This window comes from Pteronotus mesoamericanus, unplaced genomic scaffold, assembly GCF_021234165.1.
Source record: "Pteronotus mesoamericanus isolate MK-2021 breed Mesoamerican mustached bat unplaced genomic scaffold, CSHL_Meso_final scaffold_582, whole genome shotgun sequence".
NCBI classification, from domain to species: Eukaryota; Metazoa; Chordata; class Mammalia; order Chiroptera; family Mormoopidae; genus Pteronotus; species Pteronotus mesoamericanus.
In genome coordinates, this window is record NW_026555323.1 from 2,344,407 (window position 1) to 2,367,071 (window position 22,665).

General features: G+C 39.7%; 1 long non-coding RNA gene across 1 annotated transcript; it reads right to left on the reverse strand.

The window, feature by feature from the left end:
• Window positions 1-16,540: 16,540 nt before the first annotated feature.
• On the reverse strand, window positions 16,541-22,637 carry LOC129061245 (uncharacterized). The gene is made up of 3 exons (XR_008528125.1): window positions 22,486-22,637; window positions 17,206-17,319; window positions 16,541-16,581 (listed from the first exon to the last, which is right to left on the reverse strand). It is a non-coding gene; the product is annotated as an uncharacterized LOC129061245 (long non-coding RNA).
• Window positions 22,638-22,665: the final 28 nt, after the last annotated feature.

The window sequence follows — 22,665 nt, forward strand, 5'->3', positions numbered from 1 at the left end:
GGTGTACGTAACAGAGGCTGCCACACGCGGAAGTGACGCCACAGTGAAAAAACATGCCTTTCAAATCGAACAGATACAATTATAGGAGACCAACTTCCCCTCCCCAAAATTCAGAGGTCTTCTGTAAAACCATTTAATCTTAAAAAAAATAAAAACATGGTATTTCAAGAGCTGGATCGATTCTGCGTTCACGCACGTGAATGGTTCACAACACAGCACATTCACAAAAGATTCTCTATTCCTATGCTTTGACAATAATGGTAGTGTTATTAATTAAATGAAATGAAATTTCTATCATTAATTCACACATTATTTTTCCATTGCCTTTTCTCTTTACTATTTCCCCTCTAACTTATTTGTTCACTGTAAGTACCATAAAAGCAAAACTAGCCACCTGAGGAAACATGATGGTTATTTCTGCATGGCTCTCTGGGTGAAACAAGAGTATGAACAATCCCCTGTCAAAGGAGCTCACTTTGCCAAAGCCGTGAAAGAGACAGAGAGAGCAAGACATAAAACAAACCTTTTCTTTAAGTTCCTCACAACTACTCGTGATTAAAGCCTCTGTCCTATCCTGTTTAGCTAACCAAAACTTTTGTTTCAACTATTTTCTATACCCACCAATCAAATAAATAGATGGCTATAGGCAATGAAGACCAGAAAACTGGGGGATAGTTCCTTTAAAGTAACAGTGGGGAAAAAAAAGCAAACCACAGTTCTATGTTCAGTAACAACATCCCTCACTAAAGTGGGCTGAAAAAAGACACTATTAGATAAAAGAAAACTAAGAAAAAGTATCACTAGTAATCCTGGTGCTAAAGAAAGTCCTTGGGGAAGATAATGATTCTTCAGAACAGGATGTGTATCAATGAAACTCATTAATGTTTAAGTAAATATGAAATATTTTTCCATCTTAAGTTCTTTAAAATAAATATAGGTACTTGAAACAATTATACCACCGGTTGCAATAAATCCTACATGTAGTATATGTAGATACAATACAAAGGGTGGGGCAGAAGGTGGTTTATGGTTGTTCATATGGAAAAACACTTAATACAGTTATGATTATAACAATAGCTTTAACAACCCTGCATTTCTTGCACTCACAACTGTAAACCTACCTCTGCCGGACCCCATACAAGGTAACTCTACAATAAAACGGGGCAGCGACTAGGAAAATGGGTATATATAGTTATAAGATTCTTAAGTTTAGGGATATAATATTTAGCCTTAAAACATGAACTAAATATGAATATTGTAATCAACAGAACATCCACTAAAATGCAAAGAGTTAGAGTTAAAAAGGTAAAGATAAATAAAATTCTAAAAAAAAAAATCAAACAGTCAAATGGAAGGCAGAAAGGAGGACAAAAGAACCAAACCAAAACAAAAGCAAACAAAACAAAAAACAGAACAGACACTGGATGGGAAGACACGTAAAAAGAAAAGAACATCAAGAATGGTATACTTAAATTCAACTTTTTAATAATTATATTAAACATAACTTGGATAAACATTCTGGCTCTTAAAAGTTAAAACATATCCAAAATACATGCTGCCTAAAATGACTTCACATAAAAAAGAGATAGGTTGAAAGAAAAAAAGTATGAACTAACTATATGCCATACATATATAGGGAAGCTAGAGTGACTATATTAATTTCAGATCAACTTCAAGACACTGGAATACCAGACAGAGACATTTCATAATGTAACGGGGTCAAGTTACAAGAAAGACAAAATAATCATGAATATTTAGGTGACTAACAACAGAGTTTCAAAGGACATAAACTGAATCTGAAAGAAATAAAGGGAGTAGTAAATAAAGCTACAATCATAGGTGGGTGATTTTGAACTTTACTCTTTCAGTAATTTATAGAACAAGACGCTTTAGAAGTTATAAACCATACTATGAACCATCTCAACCTAAAGGGCATTTAGAAAACACTGTAGCCACCAACTGCAGAATAAATCTACCTAAATTTTAAGTGCCTTCAATGATATAGTTAGCGAGACAAACTGTATACTAGGTCAAAAACTAAATCTTCCAAGATTTAAAATCACTCAACTGATAAAAAATATGAAAAAATAACTACCAGAAATTCATGCAATAAAATAAAGAAAAATAAATCAGTGGACTTACACATTTGTGTAGTTAACAAAATTTGTGTAATGAAATTTGTATAGCTTATTAATATTTCTCTTATTTGCCACAATTCCATGTTCTTAACTCAGTTCCATTTCAAAGGTAAGCAATCCTTACTCGAACCCAGTTACAATCAACACTGGACTGGAATGCAACCTTAAGCTAATGATTCCACGCCCCAGAAAGAGATTTAATAGAAAGGACCAATCTTACTGGCATTGAAGCAGGATGGCTTAACCAAGACCATGAAAACTCAGGAGATTAAAGTATTGTTAAAGACATTATTGAAGAAAAGAGTTCAAATTTGGAAAAATGTATATTAGAGCGAAGGTAAAAATTTGGACAGACAAGGAACATTAAAAATTCTAGAAAGTGGGAGTCAACCAAGATAGTGACACAGGAAACTCCCCAGATCCCCTCGTCCCACGGACACTCCAAACTTACACTTCCACGCAGAGCCGTGTCCTCGGGAAGAGACATGAACTCAGCTGAGTGACTCCCACACATCGGACACATGAGAAACTATCTATATATTTAAGAAAATGTTCATCAAGCCCTGACCGGTGTGGCTCAGTGGGTTGGACATCGTCCTGCAAAACCAAAGGTCACCGGCTCAATTCCCAGTCCAGGCACGTTCCCTGGTTGTGGGTTCAGTCCCCTGCTGTGGCAAAAGGCAGCTGATCAATTGATACTTTGCTCCCTCTCTTTCTCCCTCTCTCCCCCTACCTCTAAAAATTATTGAAAATAAAAAATAAAAAATATTGAAATCAATGTAAAAAGTATTTATCAAAAGAGGTTAAAAAAATGGCTGAAACGCATGCTTACTATAAATCCCAACCCTACCTCAGAATCCCAGGTTCAGGAGGAAACCAAACTTCCAGCTTCTGCCGGAGGAGTGAACGGCTTGGACCCCCACCAAGCACCCAACTTCTAGGACGACCACCACAGAGCTGGGTTCGCAAAACTGCAGGCTTTAAAAGCCAATGGAGCTTGTGTCCACGAGGCTCCCAACAGTACAGAAAACAAAGGAGCCAATACAAACAGGCGCACAAGTACGTACTCGCCAAGGCTGTCATCCTGGGGGTCGGCGCAGAGGAACTAGCGAAACTGCCCAACTGAAAAGACTTGCCCTGAAAGAGCTTCCTCTGCATTCTTTAAAAGCTGCAGCCTTGCCCTGGCCAGTGTGGCTCCGTGGGCTGGGCATTGTCCCGCAAACCCAAAAGGTCGCCGACTCCCAGTTGGGGCACACGTCTGGGTTGCAGGCCAGGGTGATGCCACCGACCGGTATTTCTCTCTCACATTGATATTTCGCTCCCTCTCTTTCTCCCTCTCTAACAATAAATCATTCATCCAGCACCCCAGCCTTTGTGGCAGCCCCCTGAAAGGCCTTCGATCACCTGGCTCTAACCACCAAATGGGCTGCATTCTCAAGTCACACAGGGCTGTAGCGAACAAGGAAACAGATGTTATCAGGCACAAGATCCCCCGCACCCACCACCATGGCTCCACACCCAGGCCCACCCAGAGGAGGCAGGCAGCAGCACCCATCTCCCAGTTTCTCCTTGGGGAGGGATCAACTACATACTTTCCCAGCCGCTGCCCAAAGGACAGCTTCTATTTGGCCTTATTACAGGTGATGACTGTGACTCTCCCCTTTGAGACACTGGTAGGTCTTGGCATTCCCACAAACACTGGGAGCCAACGAGGAAAAAAGCCTTGGACAGTCACAAAGGTTTGCGAGCCAACCAGGAGCCTGGGCAGGGCAGATGGGCAGGGTTCATCGCCTCCGTCAGACCATTCTGTGAAGACTGGCAAGGCTGGGCGTGTTACCTAATACATAGAAACAACAGAGATTCGAGGAAAATTACGAAGCAAAGGAGTATGTTCTAAACAAATGAACAACATCCAGAAACAGATCTTAACAGAACGGAGATCAGTGACATATCTGATAAGAGTTCAAAACAACGTTCCCGGAGATGATCACAGACGTCTGAACAAGCAATGCAGAAAGAAAACGAGAATTTCAACACAGAGATTCAATTTTTTAAGTACCAAACAGAAATCACAGAGCTGCAGACCTCAGTAGCTGAACTGAAATACTCAATAGAGGGAGCAGCAAAGACAAAGTGGAAGAAAGGAATGGCAAAAACAGGGCAGTGAAATTTGTCAGATCAGCCAAAAGAAAAGTAGAATGCAAAGTGAAGATAGCTTAAGAGATTCATGGGGCACCATCGAACGGACCGATGTACACATTATACAGGTCCAAGAAGGAGAAGCTAGAGAAAGGAGCACAAGGCTTAGTTATATACATAATGGCTACAAACTTCCCTAATATAAGGCATTCACACTCAGGAATGCCAAAGGATACCGAAGAAGAGAAATCTGAAGAGACCCACACAAAGACATATTATTGATATAATTGAACAGTCAGAAGTTAACAGCTAGGAGAGAATCTTAAAAGCAGCGAGAAAAAGCAACTTGTGAAGACCAGCAGGAATTTTTTCAGCGAAAGCATTGCAGGATAGAAGGCAGTGGGGATGATACATTCCAAGTGCTGAAAGGAAAATTGCTAACCAAGATCACTCTATCCTGCAAAGTGAATTTTCAGAATTAGAAGAGAGATAAGAAGTTTTCCAGGGCAACAAAAGCTGAAAGACCACTTTTACAACAGTAATGTGTTGTGCTACAACCTTAGGATGGCTACTAGGTCAAAAGGCAATAGGAACTTTTCAGCTCTACTATAATCTTAGGGAACCACCTTGCGTATGTGGTCCCTTGTTGACTGAAAGATCACTATGAGGTTCAGACTGTACTAGGAACAATTATACACTAACAAATTTGACAACCTAGAATAAACAGATAAATTCCTACATACAACCTACCAAGAGTGAATCATGAAAATATACAAAATCTAAATAGATCGATTACTCTAAAAGGGAGACCAAAGCAGCAATTAAAAACTGCCCCACAAAGAAAAGTCTGGGGATGAATTTTCACTGGTAAATTCTTCATGACAATTAAAGAAGAATTAATACCAATTCGTCTCAAACTCTTCCAAAAGTAGAAGAGAATGGAGCACTTCCAAACTCATTTTGTAAGGCCAGCGTTACCTGATACAAAAATCAGGCAAGGATAACGCAAGAAAACCAGATTACAGGCCAGTATCCCTAATGAACATCGATGCAAAAACCTCACGAAATAATAGTAAACCAAATTCAACAATACATTAAAAGAATCATACATGATCAAGTGAAAATTCTTTGAGGGATGGTTCACAAATAATTTGACATCTATAACTCAATCAGTGTGACACACCACATTAAAATGAAAATTAAAATAATATAATCACCTGAATACATGCAGAACAAGCACTTGACAAAATACAATATCTACTTATAACAATTCTCAGCAAAGTGGGTATAGAGGGCTGTATCTCAATGTAACATCACATTTGTGGTGAAAAGCTGAAAACCTAAATGGCGTGGCCTACTTCTGTAATAGTATTGCTATATGTGATGTTACTGCAGTGCAGTAGGTTTATTTACATCAGCATCACCACAAACCCATGAGTAATGTATTACACAATGACATCATGACAGCTATGACATCACTAGGCGACAGGAACTTTTCAGCTCCATCACAATCTTATGGGATCACCATCATATATGTCGTCCATCACTGACTGAATTGTTATGTGGTATATAACCGTATACAGAAAACTTCAAAGACTCCACCTAAAATTTTTTAGAATAATGTTAAGTTCCAGATTATAAAATCGGTATACATAAATTAGTTCTGTTTCTGTACACCAACAACCAAGAGAAACAGAAATTAAGCAAACAATCTTATTTAAAAAAGCATGAGAAGAATAGAATGCTTAGAAATACATTGAACCAAGGAGGGGAAAAATCTTTACACTGACAACAAGAAGACATTGATGAAAGAAATGAAAAAGAACCCAAATAAATGGAAAGTTATTCTGTGTTTGTGGACTGGAAGAATTGTTGTTAAACTATCCACACTCCCCAAAATGACCTGTATTTTCAATGCGATCTCTACCAAAAATCCCATAGCATTTTTCAAGTACATTTTTGAAAATCCTGACATTTGTATGAGACCTCAGAAGACCCTGGATAGTAAAGCCATCATGAGAAAATGAACTACATCAGAGGTATCACATTTCCTGATTTCAAACTATGGTGCAAAGCTGTAATAATCAAAGCAGTATGGCACTGGCATGAACACGAGACACCTAGATCAATGGAACAGCATGGAGCGACCAGAAATAAACTCATGCATATACGGTCAGTCAATTTTCAACACAGGAGCCAAAAACACCTAACGGGGAAATAACAGTCTCTTTAGTCAACGGTGTCAGGAACACTGGACAGCCACATTTAAAAAAATGAAAGTGGACTCCTACCTTACACCATAGACAAAAACCAACTCAAAATGGATTAACAACTTGAAGGTAGGCCCTGAAACCATAAACTTGTAGAAGAAAACACACGGGGTAAGTTCTTGACATTAATCTTGGCAATGGCCTTTTAGATTTGGCATCAAAAGCAATACTAAACAAGGAAAGACAACATCAAACTAAAAAGCTTATGCTCAGAAGAAGAAACGATGAAAAAATGAAAAAGGCAACCCATACAATGGAAGAAAATATCTGTGAATGACATGTCTGATAAAAGGTCACCATCCAAATTATACAAGGAACTCAGCTAAATAGGGAAAATAAAAACAAATAATCTAATTTAAAAATGGACAAGAACCAAGGCCCTAAGCAGACATTTTTCAAAGACACACATATGGCCAGCAGGTACTTCCAAAGTTGCTCAACATCAGAAATCATGAGGGACATTCAAATCAAGAGCACAAGGAGATATCATGTGACACCTGTTAGAATGTCTATTATCAAAAGACAAGAGACACCTTGAGTGGAGTGGCTCAAGTTCATTGCACACTGACCTGCGTCTGAAAGGTTGCTGGTTCGATTCCTGATCAGAACACATGCCTGGTGCCTGGGTTGCAGACCAGGTCCCTGGTTGGAGGCATGTGAGAACCAACCGATTGATGTTTCTGTCTCACATCAATGTTCTTCTTTCTCCCTCCCTTCCCCTCTCTCTAAAAATAAATAAAACCTTTAAATAAATAAATAGATACCCCCCCTCAAAAGGACAAGAAACAACAAACGCTGGCAAGAATGTAGAGGAAAAGAAACCCCTCTATGCTATTGGTAGAAATCTAAATTGGTACAACCACTATGGGAAACAACAAAAAATTCCTCCAAAAGAACAAAATAATCTGAAAGAAGTATCTGTGCTGCCCACGTTCACAGCAGTGTTATTCACAATAGCCGAGGTGAAGGACAAAATCTTAAGTAACATCATCAGATAAATGCATAAGGAAAATATAGACGCGCGCGCACACACACAACTGTTAAAAGGAAGGAAATCTTATCATTTTTGATAAGATGAAACTGGAAGACATTCTGCGAGGTGAAATAAGCCAGACAGAGAATAAATGAAACACAGATTGGTATCACGTATATAGAAAACATTTTTGAAAAAGTCAAACTCATAGAAAAAGAGCAGAGAAGTGTCTGTCAGGGCCTTGCAGTGGCGGAAATAGAGACAGGTTGCTATTTAGTCATGAGATGAAGGTCTGGGGACCTAACGTGTAGAACGGTGACTGGAGTTAGCAATGTTGTATTGCAGAACTGCCATCTGTTCGCACCAAAGAAAAAGCACACGTGTAAGGTGATGGATGTTTTCATGAACGTGATGGGGGAATTCCTGTCCCATTATTTACATACATGAAGTCAATTTTGAGTATTGCTTTGTGTATCTTACAATTTTATCCTTAAAGATTACACAATTTTGACAATAATGCCTCAATAAAGCTGGGAGAAAAAGTCAGGGAGTACAGAGATTTCTTAATCAGTATTAAATGAAAGGAGCAGCAACTGGAACAATGAAACCCCGTATTTCTATGGGCGATGGTGTTTCTTAGCCCAAGAAACATGCAGACCCAAATTGTTACCCCCTTTCCCTGCTCAAATCCAAAATAGTCAGCAAAGTGGGGCCAGGCCAAGAGAGAATTACACAACGTCCTACGTGAGAGCGCAGGAAAGGAGGCCCCCGGGGTGGCCCTCTCTAATTTCCCAAATTCAGACATTTTTTATGGTTTTTACCTATTACTTATTAAGTAAACCACTTTATGATAAAAGAGTATCTACAAGTTACCTTTCAGGGAAAAAAAGAAATCACTGAAGTTTATGTTGTTCTTTCAACACTGTCAAATATGAGAGACTCTGGAATTACTCAGATATCCTCACACGTCTATCTGAGTAACTCTATCACTCTTTTATTGCTCTATGTTCTCTCATGATTTTTGACCTCTCACTCACTCCGTCACAAGCCTGTTTCACAAACTCTAATGAAATTCTTACTTTCTGACGGTATAGCATAAAATGAGACACTAGAACACAATGTCCCTGTCAAATAGGAGCTCGTTATATCTAGTTTGGGAAAAGGAGACAGAGCACACAACATCCAATGGATGAAAAACTGCCAAGTGTGTTACTGACAAGGATGTAAGCGCAACACTGAAGAATTTGATGTGGGAAGACGAAGCCACAAGCACTTATCACATCAGCTGTTCCTGAGACTTCAGACATCGGTGCCAATCGGCTATGTTTCGTCCCCAATGTCCCATTGTGTCCTGCATCTGTTCGGAGATTCACTGCAGTGGCACTTTTTCTAAGTGAATGGGGCGTGGTGGACACATGGCAGAGTATTATGAATGAAAATAACCACAAGTCTTTTTTTTTCTTTACATGGCTCTGGTGGAATCCATCACTATGAACGGTATTTCTCTAAACCACAAGAAACCCTAAGTTCAATCTAACTCGAAACTAATTAAAACCCAGAAGGAAAGCCAGAAGGAGAAACATCTCCCATTCACCTGATATTTCAATGTCCTAGAAATCAACACTCTGTGGCACCATGGAAAGCCCTCTGCGGATAAGGTATTTTTTTTTAACCTCTTCACAATCTCCATGAAATTGAGAATTCTTACTTATTCTAGACTTTCCAAACCTAAGAACAATGGGGAAGTACCACATGCATTCCCCTCATCTTTTCCCATAGTCTCTCGTGGGTCTCCTGTGAAACACGGGAACCCTCATATGTACCAGTCATGTGTAGGGTAATCTTGAGCTCTCCCTGGGTATCAACACTAAGCAAGTGACCTGGGACACAGGGTTGATATAACTGTCATCCTTTTGGGAGAATACTTAATACGGCATGAAAGCATACAGATACACAAAGGAAGAATTTTGAAAAGCTAGAAAGATTAAAGATAGCGGCATAAATACAGTGTTTATGGGGTCATGGAATGGTCTCACTGGAGTCAGCCCTATGGACTCTCGTTTATTCTTCCTCCTTGTGATTGGAAGCCATTAGTAAGTGACTATATGGTGCAACTTAACGTCTTATCGATCAACCTACAGTCTCTCCTTAAGAACAACTCATCTCTTACAGGGTCATGAAAATAGTGGCTTGCGTGACACAGAGAAAATATGCATTCTCTAGAAAGAGTATGCACATAAAAAGACCAATACTATAAAATACATGGATTCTATCCAGAGAACAATGTCCGCCCTCACGAAGCTTCCTCTCTGGACCGAAGAAAGGGACTCTGCTGGTGCACGCCACGCCAACAGGAAAGGCAACAAGGCTTGAACTGGACCACTCCACAACGACCAATGGGCATTCGTAACTCCGTGACGTCTAATCCAGCGGACCGTCCCTACCGCATCTGCACACCCCAGGCAGCAGAGTCGACAGAATTGCCACTTCATTGGTCCCGGCCGCGACCTTCCCAGAGCGGCCTCCGGCTGGATCTCCGTGAACATTTCCTGACCTTCATCGGCTAATTCATCAAAACCTCACTCATTCATACACTAAACACGCCGTTTAGTAAATGAAGTTATAAAACGATATATCGACAACGTATATAGACTATGGGGCGTCGTGGAAAGTTAAATATCCCTGTCAAAGGAGCTCATTCCTTGTGGTCTATTCAACAGAAATGAAAATAAAACAAAATTCACCAACTGAAATGTCAGAGGCATAAGGCACCTTATAAACAAGGTGGCGGTGGGCGCGCTACGCAACCTACAGGTGACAGACCATAGAACTGTGCACCTGAAACCGATACAACCTTATTCACCAACGTCACCCAATGAGTTTACCTGAAGAAAATAAATCAATTAAATGGTGATTTTGACAGGTTGGGCAAAAAATGTCCAGACTCATCTCTCAATCATTAGTTGGGGAATAGCAATGTATTATAAGTAAATTTCTGGAGACATTCCAGACACAAATGGGAAAGATCAGCTGCCCTGTTGTCTCTTTCACCTAGAACTAGTCCCTGAAGTGGAGCTTCAGCCTGGCGTTCCCTCCTTCCAAATTCCACCCTCTGTTCATCCCATCTCGCTCACCGCTTGACTCCCAGCACCGGCCTTCCCTCGCTCCGCTCCCGCTCGTTTATCACTAGGTTGATACTTTTCCTTTCACATGGCCCCTCACCCATCCCGTTCTTCAACAGTCTTTGCTCAATATCCCCGCAAAGCGCACATCTCTGGAGCTACGGAGCGACCTTGGCTTTGCGAGGTGTCCTACCACAGCCAATGAGCGCAGCCGCGGACAGACCCCAAAGCAAGCGGGAAGGCAAAGGTTATTATGAGAATGAGGAGCTTTAAGGAAGACAAGCAGCCCTGTCCTGTGTGACTACAATGACCAGTTCCAAACAGGATCTCAAACCACACAACTGAGGTGTGTCTTCGTTTATTATTCATGCAAACAACTCACAAAGTAGCAGCACGTGTCTGTGCCAGGCTGAGAAGGGTGATATCATGACAGGGCAAACCACAGACTCCAGAGGGACCGTCTGATTTGTTCTTGTCCATATTAAACATAGCAAATACCTCCCCCACTACACAGCATTTTACTCAGCATCAAGGATACTCTTCTTTCTTATTTCCAAACTTAATCGTGCCTTTCAACGAATGCCATGCCAAAGCCAGCTAATCCGTTGGTTTTCCCTCAATGATTCTGGACACTTGACAATCCCATTTCAGAGACCTTTCTCAACATCTACTTGCTTGAGCATCCAAGGCACAGCCTGCAGGTGAATGTGTTCCTCCTCCCACATATTCCCCATCTTTAGATGCCATCCTTTCCCATGGCCACAGGTTACAGCCGCCCCCTGCGTAATCCAAAGTAGTATCTCCATCCTCAATCTCCACCCCTAAACCCACAATCCTACTTCTACCTCCCAACTCAAGATCTTAACCCGTGGATTTACGATGGACATCCAACTGGCCAAACAGACCTCTTTCTTATCCTTCAAAGAAACCCAGCCTCCTTCCCCAGCCTGGTAAATGGTGACACCCTTCATTCAGCAGCTGAAAGCCATCGCTGTCCTATTTGAATTCTACTCTCCGTCTATGGTCCTACGACCCTGACTGTACCCGATTTCATCTGAATTCTACTCTCATCTCTCCCGGTAGCGTTTATGGCATAAAGTCTACTTTATGAAGTAGACTGACACCACTTTCAAAATACATCTTGGATCTCAGTACTTCTCCACACTTCCAACGTCGACCAACTGAGCACACGATGTTTGACCCGACTATCAAAATAAACATGTCACTTCCCTCCTTAATCCCAGTGTGGCTCATTTACCAGGAGTGGTTTATATCCTACCTGACTTGTTTTAGTTATAAAAATACGGCCAACTTGAGGACTGCAGAAATCAAAATTTGGCAATTTTGAAACCCAAAGCAGCTGACATATTAATCGCGAATAAAATATACCCACTGAGCAGGGCAATGACTTTTGCCCCAACTACTAAGTGAGGACACTACCTTGGAAAAGGGTAAATGAGACATCATGGAAGAAAAAACATGTTGAAGGAAGAAAACAGAATTCTTGATGATAAATGACATCTCAATTCTAGAGTTTAATTATCTTGTAAAAAAATTATAGAAAGCTAACAGGATTATTATATGATCCTATATGAAGAAGTAGGTAGAACAATGCAGCAGAGAATATTTCAACCATGATATATAAACGGAACTAGCATGTTCTCCCAATTAGATAGCTCTCCCTTGGAATTAACTTACTGTCCTCTCGTAGTTACACCATTTACCAGAAAAACCTGTTGCTTTTGTGTGTGTGTGCAAATGATTCATCAGTTATGAAAACTTAACAAAGAAATAACAAACAAGCCCAGGCCAGTGTGGCTCAGTGGGTTGGGTATCGTCCTGCAAACTGAAAGGTCGCTGGTTCAATTCTGGGCCAGAACCCATGTGTGGGTTCTGGGCCAGGTCCTCAAGTTGGGGTGTGAGAGATATAACCAATCCATGTTTCTCTCCCTCCCTTCTCCTTTCTCTAAAAATTAATAAATATTTTTAAAAAGAAATAATGAAAGTAGGAAGGATCCCTGCTGACTTACCATCTTGGCAGACTGTCGATCTAGAGTGAACCTACCCCTGAACTCGCCACCAGGCCTCGCCGCCAGCTCAGGACACCGCTGAGCACCTTGCCACCGCGACGGCACCGCTACAAGCTCCCGCTGGGACGCATCGCCCACAACACACTCTTGTCCCTTCGTCACAGCAATGTCCTTCATTTTCCACCTCTTTAGTTCTCAGTGCCCCTCGCATTCCCCACTACAGTTTAGACGCAAATTTCATTAAACCCTTCGGATGACCCTGTCCTTGCCTGTCCTGGGGGGTCGCCAATCCACTCATTCCTCATGACCCAGCGTACGCCACCTCCTCCTTAAGGCAGAACACCAACTCGCGCACACACCCAGTATCAGATGGCGCAAAATCTTCGAGTCTTAGATATACCTGTGGCTCCTCAAACCATCGTGTCAAAGTTTGGTGACCCGACAGAACAGTCTATACCTTCAAATGATCTCCCTACAGAATCCGTATGAATGACAAAGAAATTGAACTTGAAAGGGCAGAAGAAACCTAGGGGACACCACGGGATCAAAGGTGATGGAACCAGTAACAGGACAAAGGGACATCATTTGCCACCTGACGTGAATCACCAAGGTAGACATACGACAACTGTGAAGCACTCCTGCCCAAACTGTAACTTAATCCTTCTGCTGAAGAAACAGGAGAAAATTCAAAATTTAAGATGTTCTTAAGAACTAGAAGCCATCACTGTTCAAACACACCCACGTCACCAAGACCTAACAACAAATGAGGATCTGTTGCAGATTCCACAAGACTAGAAACATGACACTTGAATTTCATACAGGATCCTTTTTCTGGGTCTTGAACGAAGGGAGAAACTGTTGTAAAGAACATGACTACACCCCTGGGCAGTGTGGCTCAGCTGGAGCACCATCCTGTAAACTGAAGGGCCACAGGTTCCGATTCCCGGTCAGGGCACATGCCTAGGTTGTGGGTTCAGCGCCCAAGTGGGGGCACATGTAACAGGCAACCGATCTGGTTCTCTCTCACCGATGTCTCTCTCCCTCTCTATTCCTCTCTCTAGAATTGACAAATATATCCATAGGCGAGGATTATTAATCATCATCATTATTAAATAATAGCATTACTAGAACATCTGCTAAAATCCGACTATGGGCTACATAGGAATGTACTATGTTTGTACTACTGATAAATTTTATAATTGATAAAATTACCAGGGTTAATGTAAAAGGATTCCGAAGCTCTTAGAAAGTGAATGCTAAAGCTTTTGGGGCTAAAGAGGCACAATATCTGCAACTTACTGACAAAGAATTCATCAAATCAGAACAAATGAGGGGAGGGCAGAGTGGGTGTGGATGAGAGAGGGAGGGAAGTAAAGTAAGAGAAAGAGAACACAATAGTTAGGGAAAAAACCCCTACTTTTCAGAGTAGTATATGGGAGTCCCCTGTATGATTCTTGAAACTCTACATCTAAAATTATTTCAAAACTAGGAAGCCAAAGAAATAAGGACTAGTAGAAAGTATTCCCAGGAAGTATACAAACCCCCCCGAATATCCTCTTATTTTGAAAAGGTCGATGTTGTCTGTCCCCGACAATCAGGGTGACTCTTGTGATAAAAGGAAACGAGGGCTAATGGTTGGTGGTTAATAAATCATCTATCATTATTTGCTCTACTTTATCCATGGCCATTTAGTGTTTAAATTAGATGTAGGTTAAAAGTAGCATTTTCACCTATCAGATTGGCTGAAATCTTAAAGGACCGATACCGCCCCTCACGTTCAACTTCTCAGGAAAATCAGCACGGCCCTCGCACAACCGATGTGCGTGGGCCTGGGAAACACTTCAAGGGCGATTTTACATCTACTGAAATCAAAGGCATGCAGAACTGGTGACTTCCAATTGCCACATTTAGAAATCTATTTTGTAGAAACAGGAGCACAAGGGCATGACTAGAATTATATACATCACAATATTATATTCAGTAGCAAAAAAGAATAAACAGCTTGCATTTCCCAAACAGAGAAATGGACGGACCCCACAGGGTAAATATACTTTACACCCCATCAAAATCCTGTAAATAAGTTATACTTATTGGTTTGAAAATACATCAAGATATTACAAACATCAAACTGCAAAATATATACCACGATGACAGCACATTTGTAAAAGAAATCTAACATAAACTCAAATAAGCTGAGTCAAGTTACTGACCACTATACCGCCAATGGTTAACTACTGTCCCCCCTAGGAACTAAAAATGGAAGATGAACAACATGGACTCCTTTAGATTGTTGAATAACCCTTCGTTCTTGGTGGCCCTGGTTCAAAGTCCTAGGTGTCAAGGAGGTCTATTGAGACAGGTTGGGCGATGCAGTTCCCTCGGGACAGTCACAACTGAAGCGTGAACTCAGGCATCTGTATTACACCCACAACAAATGAAAATCGGCACCACAGAGGAGGTAACGGTGGAATCTGTTACCTCGCATTTTTCACTACAATCCCAAAGAAAACTTCAGTGATGCCAAGAAAATGCAGGAGCCGTGGATTCTGCAAGATGGCGTCACCGGGGCGCCCAATGGCAGTATAAGGGTCTGGCTCCCCCACGACCCCAGTGGTGAGGGCGGGCACATCTAATGAGGAGACAATGGGAAGAGGTCAACTCCAAATCCTAGTCTAGAAGGACACCTCCTAGGTCCAATGAAAAGGGTACAAGCCAGTCATGTCCGGCATGTGATACTGATGCCATAAAAGGATCTTGTCTGGGACCTCGCTAACACCTGTGGGTTCATGACTCAAATAAAGAACAAAGTCTCTGAAAAATGGTACCATAATAGCACATGGGAGACACTTGGCCTGTGGAAGTCTGGCTGTTGTCTGGGATGTGACCCAGGTGTCCCTGTGCCGCATAATTCATTACCACACCCAGATCTCACTCCCATGGGTCAATTAAAACATTGATCTGAAAAACCCAGTGGCAGCAAATAAAACAATAAATGAAATCACACGCAAGGTTCAGAGCACAGAGAAGTCCTTAACAACATTCCAGGCAATTACTTGCCAAACAGCAGGTCAGTCCTATTCCTGAGAAACAAAGACACAGTCAGCTTCCCAAAGGGGGGGATCATGACAGCATCTGGGCGACGCTGTGGGTGCAGCCACTTCAGCAGGCGTCTAGGGTGCTGTCGTCCGCACGGTCACGACCTGGGAGGGGACAGAGGGAGACGCTGCAGATGGAAATACCAGGCAGGGGGTTCACTGCTCCTCGATGGGGCGGTTCCCAGGACCCTGACACTAAGTGTCTCCAAGCTACAAATCCTGGGTGCCCCAGAGCCACGTTAAATGTCCTTCCCGTCCTCGGCTCCTTTACTGTCCCGTGAACACCCCCTTTTGTATGCCTGACTACGCGCATGCCGCTCAACAAATGCATTCCTAAAGCCGCCATCTCTTCTCTCACTTTCTCTCATATTTCAGTTCGGGAGGGAAAAATAAAACGATGGCATAAAGATATGTAACTCATATGCTCTGCAAATCATGTACTACTTCACGGATATCTTTCCAAAAAAAACCCAAACCCCATTAGGATAGTATCCACCTATCTTCTCTCCCTGCCTTTCTGGAAGCTTCTTAGGCAATTAAGGCTGGCACTAAGTTTAAAAACACTTGTATTTTGACTTCTAAGTCTTGTTGACAACCAAAAGACAACTCTTAAAGTCCTGGGTTAATCTGTAACCTCAAAATAACCATATGGACTCCATGGTAGGTTTAATGAAGACACAAATAGTGTCAAGGAACACAGACAAGAACCTAATCCATCATCAATACAGCCAAGGGAGCATCTGAAATTCAGAATATAAACCTTCATGCTCTTACCTGCATTCACAATCTCTTTGGTCCTTGCTTATGGAAGATGCTTGTGAGATAAAAGAAAGAAAAAAAGGAACGCTTGAAAAATATTTGAACAATCTTCATTCCTTCATCAAATGAAAGGATATTCAGAACTGACTTCTACCCTGTCTACCCACTAATATTAGCAATACTCTAACTCATGCATCTGGACATAAAATTCAACTTTTTGTTTTCACTAGACCCATAATATTTGAAGCCAATTCTACTTCCTAATCGATGTGCTTCCTGTCCCTTCATACCCCTTTCACATTTCCCCCACCTGCCTAATTTCCCTTCTCTTCCTTTATCCATCCACCATTAATGGACTCATTCTGAAACATTTAATATTTAAATGAGTTTAAAACTGAGTGTAGAGATTACAGTCCATGTAGATAATATCATATTCTATGGTGAGAGGAGGTAAATGTAGTCCATCAAAATCTATACAATCTTATCAACACTAAATCAAAAACTAAGCGCCTTTTTATACCTATGGTATGTAATTAGCCATCCACCTACAATCTGACAACCTTATGTTTTATGGAATTCACTAGTTTTAGATTTTAAAATATTACAAACAAAATTAGATTCCACATCAAAGTGGCCAAAAATAAACAAACAGTACACCAGTGTTACTGATTATTCTTACCAGCATTTTTGAAGATAAACTCCACAGAAATGATAAACAAGACTAGAATTTGGATCTAGAAATGCCAGCATCTAAGAGGTCTCACTTCTTAAACTGGTACCACCTCAGTTAAAACTGTGAAAAATATGGAAAAATTGTGATACATATACACGACCATTAAAAAACACACAATAAAATTCACTCTTTAATCAACCTCCTAAAAATCCCAAAGTTTTCAATATTCAAAATTAGGAAAAACTGTTCTTGTGAATTCACTAGAGTTGGCTCTATCACACAAAACTGTTTTCAGCCCTGTATGGTTTCAGTTGCCACTGAGGACTTGAGAAATGAAGCCGGTTATAGTGGTAAGAACACGTAAATCATTTTATCATCACATTTTGCATTCCCAACATCATATTCTGCTTGATTCCACCAAATATCTGCAACTGCTGGTCTGATAAATAAGAAGTTCATGATATCTTGGCTGCATATTAAACCGATTCCTGTAAAATTGCGCCTCCCTAACCCTAACCCACAATAATCAGTTAACTTGATTTAACTTGTTTTCTCATTCAATTGTCTTATTGCATTACTGTATTCATGTACTACTAACACATTTTTAATTACATACAAAGTATGAACATTCAGAACCCACTGCCAACTCCTCTTCCGTTCCTACTCTACACGAAGTCCCATATCCCACTTGAATGACCGGCTTACAATATTGGTGGAATCACCACAAGTTATTAGTCACAAAATAAGGCACTGTGATGAGCCAGGCCAGGCCTTTTTTTCTCTAATTAATAGGGCGCTGAGTACTTAGAAGCCCCAAGACATGTGTATTTTCTCCTCACTTTACTGATGAGGAAACCTAGCAATAAAGTACTTATAAGGATATTATGAAGCTATAAAACAAGGTGATTTTCAACAGCAGCCACTTTAAGAACTCAAAGTTGACTACTGTAACTATATTTTGTTATTTACGTAAGATAGGGAAATGTAACATTTTCATCTTTAACATTTAAGATATCAAAATTACATTCACACCTTGTTCAAAAGCTAAATATAATCCAGACTATTTTTTAAAGATATAAGCAAGAGTGAACCAAAGTGCACCTTTCCAAAACAATGTAGTGAGAATGACTAAAGGTAACAAATGACTATGTAGTAAAACATTTTTAAAAGGAAAATTCAACATGAAAAATTAAATAAAAACCAACTATTTAGTATATACACACATGGAGACTAATTTTACAAAGGCTGAGAAAAAAATAACTCATTTAATTTCAACTTGTAAAAGTGAATTGTATTAATTGAATGTACATTTTAATCAATTGTTAGAGAAGTTAAAGTTTTGTTTCAACTTAAAATGTTTTATTCTGTTGCGTAATTGAATTACTAGTATATCAAGTTTCTTTACAATTCTGTCTATAGACTACAATATATGCATTTATACTAACCACGACTGGAGACATCATAAACAAAACAGAGCATTCATTCTATATACCCTTTTGAATTAAAAGCTTAAGCTTGAAGTTCTTACTTAATTGAAGAAATTACTCATTTTCAGTAATCTTTATTTAGAGCAAACGTGCAAGTAATGAAATAAAGATGTCATGATTTATAGATAAAAATGTCAAAACTGAGCTGATTCAATATTGTAATAAACTGGTGAGCAAAAAGATGCTTATAATAATTGATTAAAGAATAAAACGAATCTAAATGAAAAATACCACAGGAAATTGAGGAATATATTAAACACTACCACAGGGTTGCTCTCTACCGTATCCAGGACATAAAAATAAAACTGTTACAGGGCAAACAGTCTGATCTCCTCCATAAATAGAAGTCAAAGAATAAAAGTAAAAACCAAGACCATCTGCAAAATCAAACCGTAAACCAACCAAATGGAGAGTGCACGACTCTTCCAAATGCTGATTTGAATGTTAACTATTTTAAAACACGTAACACAACTAGGATTAGGAAAATATTCCACAGATGGCAATGGGTATTCTACTGAGATACACTATGAAATTATTTATGTCTTTCAGCAGCCTGCATGATTATGCTTGAAAAAGACAGGTGTTCCCAGATATTAATATGTTGATATACGCTCTGAAAAAAGTGGAAAAGAAAACTAGGTCTTGGTTTTTATCTCTTGAAAGAGAGATGGCATTCAGATTCTATTTGGGATGTATTTTAAGAAATTCCATGAGCATGGGCTCATGGAAAATTGAAAGCATGAAATTCGACATGAAAGAAAAAATTAACGTCAGTACATCAGTAGTCAGATTAGATTAAACTAAGAGATACAGATCCATAGTGAGTTTCTAGTTGCTCATGGTATCAATTGCAGAGCTCTGTACATTGGAGACTAACATGTCACTAAACACGGAATTATTTACATAAGCTGTACTTTTGTTACATCCACGTAAACTTACTCTTATGGTTTATAAAGGTTATTTACAGAGTCTGCAAATGTGTACGTAAGCATGTGTGTGAATGCATGGGGGAGAGAGGGACAGACACAAAACCTCACACTGGGTGTCACCATGAACTTACCCAAATGCACTGGAGACCCTATAGATAGTGGGGGGTAAAAATCAAGTGTAACATAAAAATTGTTACAAATGAAATTAATTTTAAAAAATCAAATGTGTAAAAACACTATTTTAATATATTTAACATAGTATACAACACATAATTTTTATATATTTAAAAACTTTATTTTTTAGACAGAAGGGAAGGAGGGTGAGAAACATCAATGTGTGGTTGCCCCCCGTATTCCCCCTACTGGGGACCCCGCCCACAACCCAGGCATGTGCCCTGACTGGGAAACGAACCAGCGACCTTCTGGTGTGCAGGCTAGTGCTCAATCCACTGAGCCACACCAGGCAGGGCTATGTTGAAAAATATTAAAACAGCAAAGAAAATGTCCTCTAAAAGAGATTAAGAGGTTTATGAGTGGGAATAAATTAGCAGAGACGGCTGAGGCCTAGATAAAAACGGCCTGGATGAGTATGAATGGTAAAAACTCAGGCACAGATTGCTTCAAACTGTTATCTTTGGGACAGCTGAAAATTTTTATCAGGACTTATTTTAAAAGAAACTAAGAGATTCTTGCTAACAGTAGGAATATGGTAAAGCAGTTATTTAAATATATGATCTGTACACAAATTTAGAATTGAAATACACTGGTGGCGAATTTACAGTATATGGCAAAATATTGGTATTTTCTGTAAGTATAAAACTTTTCATACGTTATGTAAAAGAATAGAGCCTGATTTTCTTAACCATTGTCACCCCAAAATTTAAGTTTTAAAAATGAGTAAGTTAAACATGGAACTATGGCTCCTTGCATTTTTACTCCCATATATCTACCCAATGGGTATGAAAACAGGGAATCAGACATTTATCTACCAATATTCACAACAGCATCACTCACAATTTGGACACACAGCTGTACTATTCACCAAAGAAAAGTGTTCATCGACAGGTAAACTTTGGCACATGCATACGATGGGATATTATTCAGCCCTGAAAAATGGAGTTCTGATCAGTATCTTGCTAAGTACCAATCCCCAAGAGGAACCAGGCACCCGCCGGGAAATGGCTGGTGTCAAACGGAAGTCAGGTAAAATGAACTTGGACACTCTGTGGCCAAAAGTTCAGGAAAGGATGGGGCAGAAGCCATGTGAGAGGCTTGAATGGTCCAATTTAGGACCATTTGAGAATAGAAAGTAATGAATTTTATCCCCCGGTAAAGGAAATATCCCTGAGGCCCTGACCAGGTAGCTCAACTGGTTCCAGCATTGTCCCCATACGTCAAGGTTGTGAATTCAACCCTCAGTCAGGGCACATACAGCAATCAACCAATCCATGTATGAATAAGTGGAACAAAAATGGTTTCTCTCTCTCAAATATAAATTAATACAAAACTTTATAAAAATCTTTCAGGCCAAATGGAAATAATTGAAAAATTAAATGGGGGAGAAGGAACATCATAAAAAATTTTAGTTACGAAAATGTAGGTATGAACTCCTTTTGAAAAATCACAATTTGGGCCCTGGCTGGTACAGCTCAGTGGATTGCGTGCCAACCTGGGAACTGAAGGGTCCCAGTTCCATTCACGATCGGGGCACAGGCCTGGGTTGCACGCCAGGTCCCCAGTAGGGCGCATGCGAGAGGCAACCATACATTGATGCTTAATTCTCCTTCCCTCCCTTCCCTTGTTTAAAAATTAATCAGTAAAATCTTTTAAAAAATAACAATTTGGCAAATACCAGTGTATTATTTCAGTCAAGAAAGAGCAAGGCTGAAATAATAAAGGGCATTCGCTGTGTCTTCCCTCCAAGTACGTCACTAGTCCCCTGTTATGTGCCCCTAGCAATGAACTGAAAAGGGAACATTTCTGCCGAAGCTCTGTCAACAATAGACAACCTTAATCTCAATGACAAAATCATCAGGCAAATCCACACTGAGGGACATTAATGGTCAAATCTTTTATTCTAACCAAGTGTCAAGCTCATGAAAATCAAAGTGGGCAAACTGTCTTAAATCAAAAGATTAATGAGATTGTAACAACTACACGCAATGTGGAATCCAAATGTAAATTCTGTCCCTATCCAAGGTGTGGTCAAGAACAGTACATCGTTAGTAATTTCCTGGTTTCGTTATTGTAACAGAGTAAGGTTGGAGAAAAATGTATTTTTTAAACTATACTGATTTACAACTTTTCAAATTTCAAAAAATTAAATAAATGCTTGACTTTTTTCCAGCATGTACTGAAGACTTAAAATCTTCAACAGTGAGAGTAAACCAGGTACAACACCACAAAACTGTCAAAGACTGTTCGTTAGAATTGCCTTTTCAGAAATTGCAAATAAAATTTTAACAATTATAATAGTCTGTATACACACAATTTAGTCAAGTTATTATATAACCTAAAAAGTAATTGTAACTACAAACACAATCAATGGAAATACATCAAAGCCATTTTATTAAACCTATCAATAAACTTGGTTAAAAATCTACAATAAGAACCTCCCTAAAATAATCCGTCTAAGTACATTAAAACAACATTATCAAATAACCAAGGGCACTCCATACATTTTCTGGAAATACCTACATTGTTTTTTGAATTTTACTGAAATACCAGAGAAGTATATAAAAAGGGCTTTCATCAGTATAAAAACAAACTAGATGTATAATCCCCATCAGTACAAAACTGAAATGCCTGAACATAATAAAACCCATAGTAGCAGGATCCCAACATAAAAATTTGATTAAAAAAAGACATACCTGTTGTTGTATAAGAAGGCTCACTTTTAAAGAGATTTACTGTCTCCTAATTAATCTATTACATTGGTGCAAATGAAATAAAACTGCATATTTTCCAACTTGCAAAATAATTCTAACCAGCAACTGAGAGGAAAAAGTGCGGTTATAGACAGGTAATGTTCTGAAAAAGAAGAGAAATGA